The 17,268-nt window shown below is 42.7% G+C and overlaps 1 protein-coding gene across 1 annotated transcript in view; it reads left to right on the top strand.

The window, feature by feature from the left end:
• Positions 1-1,701, top strand: part of LOC129845341 (uncharacterized) — a 30,280-nt gene extending 28,579 nt beyond the window's left edge. The window contains exon 10 of the mRNA XM_055913230.1: positions 119-1,701. The gene's annotated coding sequence lies outside the window, so the exon portion shown is untranslated. The remainder of the gene's footprint in view (positions 1-118) is intronic.
• The last annotated feature ends 15,567 nt before the right edge of the window (positions 1,702-17,268 follow it).

The following is a 17,268-nucleotide window of genomic DNA, read 5'->3' as shown; positions in this document are numbered from 1 at the left end:
TTAGCAAAGGTTGAAGCTAAGTGCTTTTCAGATGAATAACTGTTCTGCACAACAAAATGAATCATTTGAATCATGAGTGACCCACTGACTTCATGCTGTTGTTTTCTTTGTGTTTTAGACTGAAGAAAAAACGTGAAGTAGAAGGTAAATTCATCGGAAACGCCTGAAAACAAAGTATTTCTTTCAATTCATATTATATAGGCTAGTTGATTAAGTTGATGTTTTCTCTGTCTATAAACAATGTAACTATTGTTGTCTTTTATATCTCAGGATAACCTATGGAAATGCTAAGTAAAATTTCACAAATGCTATGTTTATATTCTGGTACTTTTATTATATTGTATTTTTGTTATCAAGGCCTTCGGAGTTAATAAGCCTAATTTTGATTCATTCATTTAAATTCTAAACATATGCCCTGCGTCACAGGGTCCATGTCTCTTGTGTGTGTATATAGTATAGATAGGAAGTATGTCTTTAGGGAAGAGTAGCAGTGTCAGAATGTGTTCATGTTGTTATTCTGATTTACTTAGGATTTATACCATGGCATTGTTGAATACTGATTTCTGATTGGCTTGAAGGGCATTCTAGAAAGCTGCATAATTTATTTACAAAAACTCATATGAAGTCATACGAGACATGAGGTCATGTATGAACTTAAAATTGTTAACATCTCTGTTTCCAAGATACATTTTTGGGGAGATCAGTTTCAAATCTTTATGCTGATTTTTCACATTCCCCCTCGAGCTATATTGTCAATTCATTTGTCTTTTTGAAAAAACGGCAATACTTCCAACGTCATGTTCTGTACATTTTATTTACATGGATTTGATTACATCTTTTTTGTTTGTTTTGATTTCAGTAGCTAGATAAATGTAGTGAATGTGTCACAATGTGTCTGTTATTATGTGTCTGTTATTCTTCTTCGCGTGATACGTGTGTTTTATTCATGTTCTTCAACTTCCCCTCGTGTCAGATGGGCCTCGTTCAGGAGCCAAACGTTGTGGAAACGTTGCAGATAGAAATGTCATGATTAGAGCTGACGTGATTCCTGATTCCGCATCTCACAGAGGCATGTCTGTTCTGCAAAATATATTTCTGAACGTTTCACAATGTTGTGCCCTGCTAAATGCAGCCCTGGTCCCCACATACAGTGAACTGGACCCTGCTATTGCGAGGCCACCTGTTAATACCCTCATGAATTAAAACCAGGCTATTGAGCCAATCCACTGCATCTCCATCCAAGACGACATCCTAAAAGGCTTATGGGTGGATTGCTCTGGATGATGCTAATAATAGCAGATATGCTATAATTTACGCGTAGTAAAACACAACAAATAAAAGGAGAGGAAAGGGAGGCCAGGGCTAGATACAGTCCAAGCCAAGAAGATAGCAGTGTTGGTTCATGATCTAGGGGAAATGAAAGTGATACTGTGATATAGCTTTGCTATGACAGAAAGAAACAGCTGGGAGAGGTGGGATACGGGCGAGAACTACAAACTGTTTCCTTTACAGGATAGTTCTCTTTCTACACACTCATTCACAAACATCCCAATGTAGTGTGTCAAAATATACCTCCTTTTTTTTCATGCATCAAGTCTGAAATCTTGACACAAATCAAATGAAAGGTTTCCATAAATAATGCTCTGTCTAGAACACCTGTTTCTCTTGTTTGTACATTTGAATAAATCTATCCGAAACATCTACAGCATCTAGTTGTGGTTTTTCTTAAAGTGTGGAGACAGCACTTCCTTCTCTCAGATTTTTCAAGGGGAAAAAAACATTTCAAGAAACCTTTTTAAAATGTCTGTCATTGTAACAAGGTGCCCCTAGTCTCAAACATGTAACTTCTTCTTGCTCACCGGCCAACTGTCCAGCATCCCGCCTCCGGTCCAGATGGTCATGTTATGGTAAGCGGAAACACGGGCTACAGGTGCAAATGCGTTCGCTTCAAAGTGACAGCGTTAAAAGACAGGAATTCCCTGACACTGTGCCACACATTCCTGGGACTGCAGTGCAGCACTCCCTCAAGTCTCTAGCAGGGCTCTTTTAGCTGGACTGGCGTTCAATAGCTAGCTCATTATCACCGCGAATTAGACCTTGTATATAGCCTTGGAACATGGATCGACCATGACATTGTGTTTGTAGACTATCTAGCACTCCATCTAAACTCCTTCGGCCCGTGTGCTTTGCGCTGGAGGTGTACAGTTAATCCCTGACAATGCACAGTCTTGTGCATTAATGCTTACTTATGACTATAAATGACTCGTGATCATACATACTTTTTAAAGTCTTAGGTAATGTAGTTATAGTACCACCCATCTAGTGCCTAGTTTTTGGGCCTGTTCCAGGTGCTATATGAAGCTTGTCTCCAGGGCTTCTGTCCTGTTCTGCCTAGTGATAACGCCAGGTGATAACACCAGTCCCAACAGCCAGCGGACCAATCGGGTGGTTTTTACATCTTAATCCACCATTAAGAGCTGAAATGCTGCGTTGGGCCTTGTGGCGTGTTCGTGACGGCAGGAGAGGCACTGGAATGCAGGCTCATACCCTTCAAACCTGACCACAGTCATTGGGGCCTCGCGCCAACCAGCTAAAGGAGGCAGAATACTACCCTCCTCCTCCCATCCTCTCCCTGAACTGAACCGGATCCAAGTGTATTAGGATCCTTCTTGGTATCCCCTATTTATATGCTGTGTATTTTTACAGGCGGGCCGGGTGATTCGGATGCTAGCGTCAAAGGGTGAAAGCAAAGAGAAAGGGGTTATGGTGGACCCTCTTTCTGGGTGCTATTCAGAGGATGTGGAGGGGGGCTTGTCAGAGGTGATCAGGGAAAGAAGGTGGCCACTAGAACTTCTCCATGTTCAGAATCTGGTAAATGGGACCTTCTAAACATACACTACATGACCAAAGGTATGTGGACACCTGCTCGTTCAAACATCTCATTCCAAAATCATGGGCATTAATATGGACTGCGTCCCCTATTTGCTGCTATAACAGCCTCCACTCTTCTAGGAAGGCTTTCCACTAGATGTTGGAACATTGCTGCAGGGACTTGCTTCCATTCAGCCACAAGAGCATTAGTGAGGTCAGCCATTGATGTTGGGCGATTAAGCCTGGCTCACAGTCGGCGTTCCAAAGGTGGTTGATGGGATTGAGATCAGGGCTCTGTGCAGCCCAGTCAAGTTCTTTCACACCGATCTCGACAAACCATTTCTGTATGGACATCTGTTTGCGAAAGGGGCCATTGTCATGCTGAAACAGGAAAGGGATTTCCCCAAACTGTTGCCACAAAGTTGGAAGCACAAAATGGTCTATAATGTCATTGTATTCTGTAGCATTAAGATTTCCCTTCACTGGAACTTATTCCTCATCTGGAACCATTATTCCTCATCCACCAAACTTTACAGTTGGCACTATGCATTGGGGCAGGTAGCATTCTCCTGGCATCCGCCAAACCCGTCCGTCGGACTGTCAGATGGTGAAGCGTGATTCATCACTTCAGAGAACGCGTTTCCACTGCTCCAGAGTCCAATGGCAGCGAACTTTACACCACTCCAACCCACGTTTGGCATTGCGCATGGTGATCTTAGGGTTGTGTGCGGATGCTCTTCTATGGAAACCCATTTCATGAAGCTCCAGACAAACAGTTTTTGTGCTGACGATGCTTCCAGAGTCAGTTTGGAACTCGGTAGTGAGTGTTGAAACCGAGGACAGATGATTTTCACGCGCTTCTGCACTCGGCAGTCACGTTCTGTGAGCTTGTGTGGCCTGCCACCTCGCGGTTGAGCCGTTGTTGCTCCTAGAAGTTTCCACTTCACAATAACAGCACTTACAGTTGACAGGGGAATCTCTAGCAAGGCTGAAATTTGACGAACTGACTGGAAAGGTGGTGTCCTATGATGGTGTCACATTGAAAGTCATTGAGCTATTCAGTAAGGCCATTCTACTGCCAATGTGTGTTTATGAATATTGCATGACTGTGTGCTCAATTTTATACACCTGTCTGCAACGGGTGTCTGAAATAGCCAAATCCACTAATTTGAAGGAGTGTACCCATTACGGGTTCAAAAATAGCAAATTTGGACACTGATAAAGGTTTAAATTGGACGCAGTGGCTGTACAGTAACATGCTATACATGACGTCAGAGTTCAAGGTCTCCACTTCACAGTTCAGTATTGGTTTTGACTGACAACGGTTCTGAATTTGAACACCGCACGCAACAACAACAAAAATTGTGCAACATCTTTTGTTGTCTGAGTGAGGGAAATGCTGTAAATAAAGAGGACGCTATGTATTTTGAAAGACGAGGTGATCAGGATTATAATAAATATACCGCTTTGATGTCATACAAGCCAAACACCAGTTAGTCCAAATGCACACTTCACATTTCCATATCATAAAACTCATGTCATATACAGTGTTAACGTTTATGATCACTATGTTTGATGTACAGTTACAAGATGACATGGAGTCATACCCTGGGATGTTCTCAACACAATGAACCTGTTAGCTGTACAGTTACTAGATGACTTGGAGTCATACCCTGGGTTGTTCTGAACACAATGAACCTGTTAGCTGTACAGTTACAAGATGACATGGAGTCATACCCTGGGTTGTTCTGAACAGAATGAACCTGTTAGCTGTACAGTTACTAGATGACATGGAGTCATACCCTGGGTTGTTCTGAACACAATGAACCTGTTAGCTGTACAGTTACAAGATGACATGGAGTCATACCCTGGGTTGTTCTGAACAGAATGAACCTGTTAGCTGTACAGTTACTAGATGACATGGAGTCATACCCTGGGTTGTTCTGAACAGAATGAACCTGTTAGCTGTACAGTTACAAGATGACATGGAGTCATACCCTGGGTTGTTCTGAACACAATGGACCTGTTAGCTGTACAGTTACTAGATGACATGGAGTCATACCCTGAGTTGTTCTGAACAGAATGAACCTGTTAGCTGTACAGTTACTAGATGACATGGAGTCATACCCTGGGTTGTTCTCAACACAATGAACCTGTTAGCTGTACAGTTACTAGATGACATGGAGTCATACCCTGGGTTGTTCTCAACAGAATGAACCTGTTAGCTGTACAGTTACTAGATGACATGGAGTCATACCCTGGGTGGTTCTGAACAGAATGAACCTGTTAGCTGTACAGTTACTAGATGACATGGAGTCATACCCTGGGTTGTTCTGAACACAATGAACCTGTTAGCTGTACAGTTACAAGATGACATGGAGTCATACCCTGGGTTGTTCTGAACAGAATGAACCTGTTAGCTGTACAGTTACTAGATGACATGGTGTCATACCCTGGGTTTTTCTGAACACAATGAACCTGTTAGCTGTACAGTTACTAGATGACATGGTGTCATACCCTGGGTTGTTCTCAACACAAGGAACCTGTTAGCTGTACAGTTACAAGATGACATGGAGTCATACCCTGGGTTGTTCTCAACACAATGAACCTGTTAGCTGTACAGTTACTAGATGACATGGAGTCATACCCTGGGTTGTTCTCAACACAATGAACCTGTTAGCTGTACAGTTACTAGATGACATGGAGTCATACCCTGGGTTGTTCTCAACACAATGAACCTGTTAGCTGTACAGTTACTAGATGACATGGAGTCATACCCTGGGTTGTTCTGAACACAATGAACCTGTTAGCTGTACAGTTACTAGATGACATGGAGTCATACCCTGCGTTGTTCTGAATGAGCCCGTTTCTACATCTACTGATGATATCTGCGTTTTCTGCGAAAAAGGTGAAAATCTTACTCACTTGTTCTACGAATGTAAATCTGTGATAGATTTTTGGGGAAATCTTGCTGAATACTTATTTACCGTTTTGAACACTACCCATGTTTTTGACATGAAGGATATAATATGTTACTTTTGCAATGATAACAAGACCATTGAAATGATAGTGATTTTTTTTTAAATTTATGTTGCCAAATACTTTATACACAAACAAAAATTACAAATATTTTTGATTGAATTGAATCATCTTGTTAAAACATTATCCATAGTGAATAACAAAAACCGCTTTCCATATTTCTTCTGTAAGGGACATTTCAATTTAGCCCTATCCATATAGGCCAATTCCCACAAGTGTAAGCGGTTAAAGTAATTTTATACCTGACAGAATGGGGACAGCAGGGACAAGTGGGCTAGTCTGGTCATTCAACGATACAGTACAGTGCAATGTAACATTCCTATGTAATATACTGTAACAGTGGCAGACAGCGTCCCAGCAGGGTGCATGGCTTTTGCCTGGACAGCAGCTGCAGACCCAGCTCTGCTATATAGGACACTCCATCCACAACTAAGAAAACATTCCACCCCACTGCAACTGTACCCTTCCCCTTTCCCCTTCCCTCTTCCCCCAAGATGCAGGGTTTGACCCTCATGTAGCCTACAGTTCCAGGTTTTCCACTAGAAGTGATAGGGCCCATAGGTTCACTGAAGTAGGATTTTCTATGACATGATCCAAGTATAAAGTGGCTGGATTTAGTGTGAAGTATGAAGGTGCTGAATATTTGACATTGCCTTATTGTCTGTGACTTCTAGACAATGACACTGAAACCAATTATTGGTTTGAGAAAGACTCTTTATTAATTGTCACTGCAATGTATCGCCAAGAAGTAGTAAAGCTTAAATTCATAATTTTTATCAAATAATGTTTGTTTTTCATAGCTCCAAGGGACCTACAGTTCTAAATCAAATATCTAAATGATCCTTGGTATGACCAACTTAAAACAATTCCATTTGTTAGCTTAGTAGAACCCCCAATGTGTTCATGTGAAATTATGTAAAACTGTTGTTTATGATATGTTGGGAAGTCCATGTGAAATTATGCATTTGTGATAGAAAGGTATTGTGGGCTATCATGTTGGAACACTCCTAGTCGAACGGAGTTCCTGGAAAGAGTACTTAGGTGCTCAATTTGCCTTTGACTGGGAGAGAGCAGGCTGGGCAGGTAGCAGGTTGGCTGGCTAGAGTTATACCTGGGAGAGTGCAGGCTGGGCAGGTAGCATGTTGGCTAGAGTAGAGTTATACCTGGGAGAGTGCAGGCTGGGCAGGTAGAAGGTTGGCTAGAGTAGAGTTACACCTGGGAGAGTGCAGGCTGGGCAGGTAGCAGGTTGGCTAGAGTAGAGGTATTCCTGGGAGAGTGCAGGCTGGGCAGGTAACAGGTTGGCTAGAGTAGCGCCATACCTGAGTTTTGTTATCGGCAAATAGTTGTTGCCTGAATAGTTTTTACTGAGAATATCTTTGATTTTTTTCAAGTCTTTGTCAACGTCCTGTTTGTTATTTTCTGTACAACGTATATTGGCCAATTTGTCCTGCACCTGTTAATATTGTAATCCTGTCTGTCTGTCTGTCTCCTCACTGTCCGATCCTCCACCTCAGCATCTGCTTCACACTTATTAACAGTCCTGACAAAGCTTGCTCACTTGAGTACCAAACTGTGGGTGATTAGGGCTGCGTTTACACAGGCAGACAAATCCTGATCATTTTCCACTAATTGGTCATTGACAAATCACATCAGATCTTTTCACATCAGATCTTTTTCAGAACTAATCTGATTGGTCAAAAGATCAAGCAGTGAACCAAAAATCAGAATTGGGCTGCCTGTGTAAAGGCAGCCTCTGTCACGAACAGCCAGAATGCATTGACACTATAATTTGCCGTCTGTTAGCACAGCAGCTTTGATGGCGCAAAGGTTAGCACTGTGCAGCCTAGTAAAATAACAGTAACGTTACTCCGCCTTCACTACTGACATTGGCCTACAGGGATGTCCCGTGCAGCTGTAACTAGCCATTCATCAACACCATGATGTAGAGGTTATGAGATGTTCAAGAGCTATAAACTTTACGGACTTGTTGAGAATGCATAGAATGTTTTTAAATACAGTGTGAACACAGTGTGACAGATATGACCAGACAACCTACATGACGAGGTGGTGGTGCTACAGTACACAGCGGTACACAGAAGTAAGTGGTGTCATGGACATGGTTAGGAATTTACAGACATATATAACGCTAAAGTAAAACAAATGTTCATGTCCTTATATGGTAGCCTACACTCTTAGAAAAAAGGGTTCCAAAAGGGTTATTCGGCTGTCCCCATAGGAGAACCCTTTTTGGATCCAGGTAGAAACCTTTTGGGTGTCATGTAGAACCCTCTGTGGAAAGGGTCTACATGGAACCTAAAAGGGTTCTACCTGGAACCAAAAAGGGTTCTTCAAAGGGTTATCCTATGGGGATAGCCGGGGGAACCCTTTCAGTGTCCAGATAGCACCTTTTTTCCCACAAGAATGTAGATTATATAATTAAATTATTTTTCTTTATATTCTTTTGCCAGGTTACTCTTAATGTCAATTTTACCTAATAATAACTTTGTCAATGCATTAATTGGATTAGAAAGTGGAGAAAGTCATACTTGGGTCATTCAGATTTATGGTTACTTGCTGCCCTGGGAACACAGGTGAGTATTCATACACTGAGTATACAAAACATTAAGAACACCTGCTCTTTCCATGACCAGGTGAAAGCTATGATCCTTTATTGATGTCACTTGTTAAATCCAGATGAAGGGGAGGAGACAGGTTAAAGAAGGATTTTTGAGCCTTGAGACATGGATTGTGTATGTGTGCCATTCAGAGGTTGAATGAGCAAGACCAAAAATGTAACTGCCTTTGAACGGAGTATGGTAGTAGCTGGCAGGCAAACCGGTTTGTGTCAAGAACTGCAACGCTGCTGGGTTTTTCACACTCAACAGTTTCCCATGTGTATTAAGAATGGTCCACCACCCAAAGGACATCCAGCCAACTTGACACAAATGTGGGATACATTGGAGTAAACATGGGCCAGCATCCCTGTGGAACGCTTTCGACACCTTGTAGAGTCCATGCCCTGACGAATTGAGGCTGTTCTGAGAGCAAAGGGGGGTCCCAACTCAATATTAGGGAGGTGTTCCTAATGTTTGGTATACTCAGTGTACATGATAGATGTTTGACAATGAATATGCATGACTAGTCATCTGTTAGGGACTTCTGTAAATCAAATTCATGGAAGATAAAGACAAAATTATGTGAGCGCTTGGGATTATCAATCAATCAAATGTATTTATAAAGCCCTTTTTACATCAGCCGATGTCACAAAGTGCTGTACAGAAACCCAGCCTAAAACCCTGAACAGCAAGCAATGCAGATGTAGAAGCACGGTGGCTAGGAAAAAGTTCCTAGAAAGGTTGGAACCTAGGAAGAAACCTAGAGAGGAACCAGGCTCTAAGGGGTGGCCAGTCCTTTTCTGGCTATGCTGGTTGGAAATTATAACAGTACATAGCCAAGATGTTCAAATGTTCATAGATGACCAGCAGAGTCAGATAATAATAATCGCAGTGGTTGTAGAGGGTGCAACAGGTCAGCACCTCAGGAGTAAATGTCAGTTAGCTTTTCATAGCCGATCATTCAGAGTTAGAGACAGCAGGTTCGGTAGACAGAGAGTCCAAAACAGCAGGTCTCCGGGACAAAGTAGCACATCTGGTGAACAGGTCAGGGTTCCATAGCCGCAAGCAGAACAGTTGAAACTGGAGCAGCAGCACGACCAGGTGGACTGGGGACAGCAAGGAGTCATCAGGCCAGGTACTATTGAGGCATGGTCCTTGGGCTTAGGTCCTCAGAGAGAAAGAGAGAAGGAGAAAGAGAAAGATAGAAAAAGAGAGAGAGAAATAGAGAGAGCATACTTAAATTCACATAGGACACCGTATAAGACAGGAGAAATACTCTAGATATAACAGACTGACCCTAGCCCGTCGACACAAAGTATTGCAGCATAAATACTGGAGCCTGACACAGGAGGGGTCGGGAGACACTGTGGCCCCGTCCGACGATACCCCCGGACAGGGCCAACCAGGCAGGATATAACCCCACCCACGTTGCCAAAGCACAGCCCCCATACCAATAGAGGGATATCTTCAACCACCAACTTACTACCCTGAGACAAGGCCGAGTATAGCCCACGAAGACACAAACCCGAGGGGGCGCCAACCCGGACAGGAAGATCACGTCAGTGACCCAACTCACTCAAGTGACCCACACCTCCTAGAGACGGCATGGAAGAGCACCAGTAAGCCAGTGACTCAGCCCCCGTAATAGGGTTAGAGGCAGAGAATCCCAGTGGAGAGAGGGGAACCGGCCAGGCAGAGACAGCAGTAGCAGTTCGTCGCTCCAGTGCCTTTCCGTTCACCTTCACACTCCTGAGCCAGACTACACTCAATCATAGGACCTACTGAAGAGATGAGTCTTCAATAAAGACTTAAAGGTCGAGACCGAGTCTGCATCTTTCACATGGATAGGCAGACCATGGATAGGCAGACCAAATGGAGCTCTATAAAGCCCTGCCTCCAGCTGTTTTCTTAGAAATTCAAGGGACAGTAAGGAGGCCTGCGTCTTGTGACCATAGCATACATGTAGGTATGTACGGCAGGACCAAATCGGAAAAATAGGTAGGAGCAGGCCCATGTAATGCTTTGTAGGTTAGCAGTAAAACCTTGAAATCAGCCCTAGCCTTAACAGGAAGCCAGAGTAGAGAGGCTAGCAGTGGAGTAATATGTTCAAATTATTTGGTTCTAGTCAAGATTCTAGCAGCCGTGTTCAGCACTAACTGAAGTTTATTTAGTGCTTTATCCGGGTAGCTGGAAAGTAGAGCATTGCCGTAGTCTAATCTAGAAGTGATAAAAGCATGGATACATGTTTCTGCATAATCTTTGGACAGAAAGTTTCAGATTTTTGCAATGTTACGAAGATTAAAAAAAAGCTGTCCTTGAAATATTCTTGATATGTTTGTCAAAACAGAGATCAGGGTTCAATAGTAATGCCGAGGTCCTTCACAGTTTTATTTGAGACGACTGTACAACTGTCAAGATGAATTGTCAGATCCAACAGAAGATCTCTTTGTTTCCTGGGACCTAGAACTAGCATCTCTGTTTTGTCCAAGTTTAAAGTAAAAAATCCACTTTAAGTTTACATCTGCAAAAAGAGGATTCTGAGATAATTGGCTTTAAAGTTCCGAACCCTCATTGCCTTGAATGGTGTCAGTGATGTGTATCTTGTATTCTTTGGAACTTAACAACATGAATTGTGGTATTTAGAGTACTATATAGGTAGAGAACATTGAACAGAACAAGGCTAATGTCAATAATTCAATTTTGACAAAAATGAACCTTATAGTCCTAAACTCTCGATGGTTGTATTGGGAAAATTTGTAAGATGGGGAAAATATACATTACCGGAAAGCATGAGTCATGTAAGCTTCTGCCTGGACCTCAGTTTGACTTCACCTTAGTGGAGCGAACAACTGCTGCAAAAGTCAAGCATGACATAGACAGTAGGAATTCCCAATCTCTTCTCGGGAGGAAAGAGAGGGATTTTGAGAATACACTTCGGCTTTGTTCTCCATCCATCATGGGTCATTAAGGGTCTGTCATCGTGTGCCTGTCCCCAGGATGGTGAGGTGAGACCTGGCAGCAGCAGGAGTGGAATGCCCTGGCCCCTGCCCAACCTCTCTGTTTACCAACGGCCATCATTAAGAGCATGGCCCCAAGGGAACAGAGAAGGTAAACCTCACACAACTAGGCCATTGATACAGTACAGTCAAGCTAATGAGTCAGTCAGCACTATGCCATGTGTTATATACTGTTACTGTACTGTGACTCAACAGCTATGGCTAATGCTAACACTAGGCTAATGCTAGGCTTGTGCTAATGCTAGGCTAATCCTAGGGTAATGACCCTTATTAGCAGCATCCACAGACAGCACATACACTCAGCGCAACTCTTTTAGCAGTCACTGCTAGCATTTTCTACTTAGCATTTAACCCCTGGAACAATCTAATGGTCCATAATGAACTACAGTACTGCCTGGGTTGGATGACAACTAGAGTGGAAACCCTATCCTGCTTGGAGCGAAACAGAAATAGTTTCTTAAACCGTAGAAATAAAGTAAATAACCATTGGGGTTATGCAGTTATATAAAAAGCTTGGTTTGTTTGTTTCTATAGTTACACCATTCGGACACACCCACCGTTCCATTCCTATAACTGTCCAGACGAGCGGGGGTAACGCAGGACTTATTTAGGAGATGTAATGAAAGGACCTAGATGTAGAATGCATGCCATGCTGGGTATTTGGCACACGTTAAGGGGCGTTTGTCACGGGAGGAGGTTGCTAAGTGCCATGCAGTGTTGTCCGAAACGCGTCAGCATCTCCAGAAACAGTACAGCCTTTATTTTTATCAGCGTTTTTTAAGGTATAAGTTCAGCAGCTCACCCAGAGGTCACCCACCCATGCATTGTTCAATGGGCCCACTTATAAAAATCTCATCCCGGGGGGACCACGTGGTGCAGAGTTTTAAGGCACTGTATCGCAGTGCTTACAGGGGTCACTACAGACCCGGGTTTGATCCCGGGCTGTATCACAATCGGCCATGATCGGGAGTCCCATAGGGCAGAAAACAGTTGGCCCAGCGTCTTCTGGGTTAGGGGAGAGTTCGACCAGGGTAAGCCGTCATTGTAAATAAGAATTTGTTCTCAACTGATTTGCCTAGTTAAATAAAGGTAAAAAAATACATTTTAAAAAATGTACAAAAGATTTATGTCCAGTGCTTCCTATCCGCATTAAAGAGATTTATAGATTGAGCCAGAAAGTGATTCAGTGACAGAACAGCCATATTAATCACTTGAAACTGTATTTCATTTGTACCAGCTGTGGTAGATTGAATGAATGAGAAATTATTGCTACACTTACATTTCTAGAACAGTAAGTTTGGGTTTCTGCAATAATAATTCCTTATTCTCCTTGACTATACTTGGTAATCATGATAAAAGAGAAAGAAGTATAGAAGACTTGCGCTTTTTCAAATTGAAACTGTGGACCAACGTCATCATGATTATAGCTTAATAGCTATCATACACGTTACTCTATAAAAGGTCACTAAGTATATTTATCTTAACGTGACCTTGCGCCGCGCCATACCGAGGGTGCATTCTCACATTCTCCCTGGATCCCCAATCTGACCGCAACACGTCTCTCTGTGTCATGCTGTGTCATCGTGACCCACCATCACTGAGAACCCAGGGAACCCTCATGCTTACTGTCGTCCAATCGTAGTTTAGGTGAAAAATATAATAATCATAAAAAGACATTGACGTGAGAATGCTGAAGACCTGGCTGCTGGCGTAGATGCCTAGATCATGTGTCGCGTCATGAGATGAGATAAACTCCTCTCCATCTCTCCATATCCAGGGAAGACGGGCCTCGGAGGGGCTTTCCATCATTGCATGGCTTTAAATCTGATGCCAGTGACAGCCCACCGCAAAGGATATATTTGGACTTTCTACTAATAATTTATAGGAAAGGTCATCCAGTGCCTTTTTAACTACAGTAGAGACATGGTCTATCGAATTCTGCAGGTCACTTCCAATCATCAGTAATATAGCCTAGCTATAAACTATTATGACAAGAATCATGAATATGATATTTACTCATACACATATGGAAAGCCTGCTTCCTCTCTAGGTTTCTTCATACTTGGGAGTTTTTCCTGGACACTTTGGTTCTGCTTCTGCTTGGACTTTGGGGTCTAGGACTGGTTATTGTAATTTATAGATTGATTGACTGATTGATTGAAATGGCTTTTTGCTTACTGTATCTGTCTGATTGTAACATAAGCTGTTTCTAGTCTTGTGTCATTAAGGGAAGGGGTTTGTTAGTGGATGAGGCCAGTGTCCCAGTGTCACTGTCACCCCACCTGTCCTGCTAGGCCAGCTGATGTCAGGTGCTGGGTGGTTTTCAGTCTGTGACAGAGAGGAGTTTGGTGCCGGGGTGTCCCAGAGACCTGACCCTAAAGGGCACCAACCCCGTGAACAGATCATAAACCGCCACATGACCAGGTCACACATGTCCCATTGTTTAACTTATTGAGGCGTTCAATATTTTCCCTGTAGGCCTGTATACCTGGTGCCATTTTGTTTTGCTGTTGACAGTTGCAGTTGAAAATGTATTTTGTTCAAGCGAGTGTTGATGTTGAGTTAGGTCAATGTGTACTGTTTGAGTGGACTAAGAGGCTGAACATCCATTTTGTAAACTGATCCTCCAATCTCTACTGTTGTCCATGTCTATTTCCCAGGGATGAATGATAATGTTAAAACATGGCTCATGTTACCAATAAAATCCTCTCCATTAGTTAATTTTGTATTACACAGACGTCATATGGAGGACTACATTCAGGGCATTCAGAAAGTATTCAGACTCCTTCCTTTATTCAATATTTTGTTACATTACAAACTTATTCTAAAATGGATGAAATAAATGTTTTTCCTCATCAATCTTAACACAATACCCCAGAATGACTAAGCGAAAACAGGTATTTGGACATTTTAGCAAATGTATTAAAAAATAAAACAATTCAGACCCTTTGCTATGAGACTCGAAATTGAGCTCAGGTGCATCCTGTTTCCATTGATGTTTCTAAAACTTGATTGGAGTCCACCTGGGGTAAATTGATTGGACATGATTTGGAAAGGCACACACCTGTTTATATAAGGTACCACAGTTGACAGTGCATGTCAGAGCAAAAACCAAGCCATGAGGTCGAAGGAAGTGTCTGTAGAGCTCCGAGACAGGATTATGTCGAGGCACAGATCTGGGGAAGGGTACCAAAACATGTCTGCAGCATTGAAGGTCCCCAAGAACACAGTGGTCATCATTCTTATACGGAAGAAGTTTGGAACCACCAAGACTCTTCCTAGAGCTGGCCACCGGGCCAAACTGAGCAATCGGGGGAGAAGGCCTTGGTCAGGCAGGTGACCAAGAACCCGATGGTCGCTCCAGAGTTCCTCTGTGGAGATGGGAAAACCTTCCAGAAGGACAACCATCTCTGCAGCACTCTAACAATCAGGCCTTTATGATAGAGTGGCCAGACTGAAGCCACTCCTCAGTAAAAGGCACATGACAGCCCCCTTAGAGTTTGCCAAAAGGCACCTAAAAAATGATTCTCTGGTCTGATGAAACCAAGATTGAACTCTTTGGCCTGAATGCCAACTGTCAAGTCTGGAGGAAACCTGGCACCATCCCTACGGTGACGCATGGTGATGGCAGCATCATGCTGTAGGGATGTTTATCAGTGGGAGCTACTGGGAGACTAGTCCGGATTGAGGGAAAGATGAACGGAGCAAAGTACAGAGAGGTCCTTGATAAAAAAGAAACTGCTCCAGAGCGCTCAAAAACTCAGACTGGGGTGAAGGTTCACCTTCCAACAGGAACACGACCCTAAGCACACAGCCAAGACAACGCAGGAGTGGCTTTGGGACAAGTCTCTGAATGTCCTTGAATGGCCCAGCCAGAGCTCGAACTTGAACCCAATCGAACATCTCTGGGGAGACCTGAAAATAGCTGTGCAGCGACGCTCCCCATCCAACTTGACAGAGCTTGAGAGGATCTGCAGAGTAGAATGGAGAAACTCCCCTCTTTTACACCGCTGCTACTCTCTTTTATCATCTATGCATAGTCACTTTATTAACTCTACCCACATGTACATATTACCTCAACTAACCGGTGCCCCCGCACATTGACTCTGTATCGGTACCCCCCTGTATATATTCACACTATTGTTATTTTACTGCTGCTCTTTAATTACTTGCTCATAAGTAAGCATTTCATTGTTGTATTCGGCGCATGTGACTAATAACATTTTATTTGAGTGATTTGATTTGTAGCGTCATACCCAAGAAGACTCAAGGCTGTAATCGCTGCCAAAGGTGCTTCAACAAAGTACTGAATAAAGGGTCTGAATACTTATGTAAATGCGATATTTCTGGGGTTTTCTATATATACATTTGCAAAAAATATATAAAAAAATCTAAAAACCTGTTTTTGCTTTGTCATTATGGGGTGTTGTGTGTAGATTGATGAGGGATAAAACAATTTAATGTGGAAAGTCTTTCCAAATGCAGTGTATAGGATGTCTTGGGAACAACACTTAAAGGTTTTCCTTGTGCATATGTGTCGAGTGTTTTCTGCTGCATTAAACATGAATGCTTTGTATGATGATATTCTAAACCTTATCAAATATCATCCCATGCAGCGAAAAATAGAATAGAAGCTTGTTAACCCCAAGGTGTGAGGGGTTGTGGTATGGTGATACACCAGGGCCCCTGAACACAGGAATAGAGTGGAGGGGGGGGGAAGAGGACATTACGTTACTGACCTTGGTTGTGGGTATTCTCTGGTAGCCTGTCTGTCAGGCCACCGTATGATAAGAGAGATGTCATGGTTCATTAGCATTGGACCTGGCCCTTCTGAAAGACCCCACTGTTCACATGAAGCACAATGTGAAATTACCATGGTGATCGCTGATGATATAGCCTATCAGAGCACCGAGTTGACTTCAAAGTGTCTCCGAAACTAATGGGGCAGGTTACCTGCCTACTTATACCTCATAATATCTGACCATGAAAATACCCTGAGGAAAACCTTATGTATGTGATATTTTAAAACTCTTGTTACTTTGTTTTTTGCATTTCATATTGAACTGATCATGTTAACTGACTAAAGGGGATTTTTTTTGTTTTTCTATTTTGGTTGGAATGTAGTTCAATAACCGTAGTTCATGTAACCTGCACCAGGTTACCCAATAGAGGGCACTAGCATCAGTGTTCCATCGTGTCATTGCCTTGCACTTGAAATGCTCCTGTTCAGTGTTTGATCATGCTTAATGCACAATGAAAGCCAACCTCTAAATCAGCACTGGTGTTTGAATCTGAAATATTTAAGGTAAAACTCCACAAAATCATCACATCCTCCTTAATCTAAGACCCATTCAAAATAAATACGCATTAATCAAACTGTGCCTTTATGTAAGGAGGTCTATTAACAATGTGTTTAGACCAGGGGTTCTTAAACTTTTTCAGCTCGAGACCCAAATGAGAAATTGATGTTGCTCCCGTGACCAAAATCGTCCTCCATCAACCCAAATTAAGAAGAAATAGTGTGTGATTATTTTCATAACCCTTCTCTCACATACATGCCCAGGGCCCACTTTGGGTCCCGACCCACATTAAAGCCAATTCTGCATGTGTTGTCTTGAAAACCTGGACACAGCATTTTTGGAGGTCTTCAACTGATGATTTAGGTTTCTTTTGGAGAGGGGGAGTTGTTTAGGTAGTTTGTTGTGGGGCAGAGGAGGATGGGGGTC

This window comes from Salvelinus fontinalis, unplaced genomic scaffold (assembly GCF_029448725.1).
Source record: "Salvelinus fontinalis isolate EN_2023a unplaced genomic scaffold, ASM2944872v1 scaffold_0282, whole genome shotgun sequence".
NCBI lineage: Eukaryota > Metazoa > Chordata > Actinopteri > Salmoniformes > Salmonidae > Salvelinus > Salvelinus fontinalis.
The sequence above is the reverse complement of the archived record's forward strand: the minus strand, read 5'-3'. Positions and strand labels throughout refer to the sequence as shown.